Here is a 2,345-nt window from a genome sequence, read left to right as displayed (position 1 = left end):
AGTCCCTTTTTTCTGTGTAATTCCCACAGGTCCTACTAGTTATTTGAAATGCTCTTAAAATTCTTTGGATTGTATTGTGCTACAGCATCATATAATGATTCCTATTTTATAAACAATTTTACAGCAAAGATATTTAAGCTTTCATAGAAATTTTATGTGTTGCTTATATGAAAATGAATTTATAAGGAAAGATAATTTTGTTTTTTAGATGAGATTGAATTAGGCTGATTGATAAAGCAGTATTCTGTTGAAATATTAAATTGTGTTTTATAACATTCACATTTACTCTTATTTTTCATGCTTACTGTTGAAAAAAATTGCAGTAAGAAAAAAGGTAGAAGAAAATTAATCACATTTTCAACATCTTCATTTAAAAATCTTAGGCTTTATGAGCTTACAGTAGAAAGCAAAACGTGTGTTGCTTGACTCAGAAAGCATATGCTAACAGTGTCCTATTGCATTAACATATTTCAAATATTAGGAATGAATAGAAATGGTAGGGAGAGAGAAGAGAAAGGGATAAGTATGAAAGGAAGAGAGAACATGAAAAAATAGAAATGACAGGAATAGAGAAGAGGAAGAAAATATAAGTGAAAGGGAGAGAGTAAGTGGAAAGAAGAGAATTAAAAGGGAGAGAGAAAGGGAAAGCAGAAAAGTAAAAGGGAGAGACAAGAAGGGAGGAGGAAAGTTAAAGGGAGAGACAAGAAAGGAAGAGAGGAGTGAAATGGAGAGAAGAGAAATAAGAAGAGAGAAGATAGGAGTTGTTGAAGGGAGAATGAAGAAAGGATAGTGAAGAAAGGATAAAACTGAATGGAAAAAGAAGAAGAAAGAAGAGAAGGGAAAGGGACAGGAAAGATGAGAGGAGAGAGTTGAATGAGTGTTATAAAAGGGAAAGATATAAATGAAAGTGAACAAAAAAAAGACAAGTGAGGAGAGAAAAAGGGAAAATAGAGAAATGCTATTGAAAGAGAAGAGGAAGGGAAAGACAGCAAATATACATTTGTTGTAAAGTAGAGATGCAGTTTATATATATATATAAAATTATATCAGTTGATCTTTTAATGATTCTTCTCAGATTACACTTCTGACTTTTGTTACAAAAGAGTTGATGAAATGGATTTCCAATTTTTAAACATTTACCATTGGAATGCTAAACATATTTTATCAGTGTCTTTTTTAAAGACATTTGGTGGTACTATTCACTTTTGGGGATAGTATGACTTACCAATTAACATTCATTTAGAAAAAGTATGAATGAAAATTGATATTTCCGTAGTTGAAGATTCTGAAAAGGTAATATAAAATATTAACTGCTTATATTACTTTGTGAAACTATCAGTTTCATTCAGGTCTTATCTATATTTGTTGCAATGCTTTCAGTTACCATGCCTTTCTGTACTATTATTGTTCTTTGAGTCCTGGCTTTCTATATAAAATGCATATTTTGTGGTTAAATGTTACATTGCATTCTTACTAAACATGTTTCTTTTTATGTATGGAGAATCTTAGGATGTCTTTCAGTGTTGTTGTAAACATCTTTGTGTACTCTTGGCCAGGGATGATTATTTTGTCTTCTAAAAGTGGTATCTAAGACTATAAAATTATCTTCAGATATGTGACCATGTAGAATCAAAAAGGATGTATCTTTTGGCTGAGAGTAAAATATTGATAACCTTATAAGATATAACTATAAAAAGCATTCTTTTTTTTTTTCTGTTAGGTGATATCAAGTATTTATCCCTCTTTCCCAAGCCTAATTGAAATCAAGAGTGAACATGATGGGAAATTGACCATGCTATATGTAATTATGGGAATAACTTGCTGTCTCCAAGAGCAAACTGCTGCAAGGAATATATCCCTAATCTCCATATTATGCCAGAGATATTAATACTAATTCTTTATGTGCCCTCAAGTAAGAAGGTCATATCCGACAGGGTGCACTCGAGGCGAGGAGTAAGGGAGGCGGAAGGACCATACCTCAGAGGGGCAGGATGAGAGCATTGAGCAGCAGCACCAAGCAACATAAGTGTCCATATTGTTGCTATTCCACTTATAGGAAAACCCACTTGATTGACCACATTTGCACTCATACTGCTGAGAAGCCCCATTCCTGCCCCCATTGTCCCGCCAGGTTCACTCAGAAAGGAACTCTAAACACCCATATTCGCATCCATACTGGGGAAAAGCCCTACAGTTGCCCTATTTGCTCACAGAGATTCACACAGAAAACTAATATGTGGACCCATAAGCGTACCCATATGGTTTAGTGCATCAGGCGTATTTGGAGCTTCATTTTTTTATTTATTTTTAGAAATAAGGTAGGGGAATACCTCTCATTTTCTAGT

At 33.7% G+C, this 2,345-nt stretch overlaps 1 protein-coding gene across 2 annotated transcripts in view; it reads left to right on the top strand.

The window, feature by feature from the left end:
• LOC119592131 (zinc finger and BTB domain-containing protein 7A-like) overlaps positions 1-2,345 on the top strand; it is a 13,140-nt gene that overhangs the window by 7,046 nt on the left and 3,749 nt on the right. The window contains exon 6 of one of the 2 annotated variants that reach the window (XR_005230407.1): positions 1,935-2,318. The exons of the other annotated variant lie outside the window; for it this stretch is intronic. The gene's annotated coding sequence lies outside the window, so the exon portion shown is untranslated. The remainder of the gene's footprint in view (positions 1-1,934; positions 2,319-2,345) is intronic. 2 annotated transcript variants of the gene reach the window in all.

The sequence above is a fragment of the Penaeus monodon genome, chromosome 29, assembly GCF_015228065.2.
Source record: "Penaeus monodon isolate SGIC_2016 chromosome 29, NSTDA_Pmon_1, whole genome shotgun sequence".
NCBI lineage: Eukaryota > Metazoa > Arthropoda > Malacostraca > Decapoda > Penaeidae > Penaeus > Penaeus monodon.
This window is presented reverse-complemented; position numbering and strand designations above follow the sequence as displayed.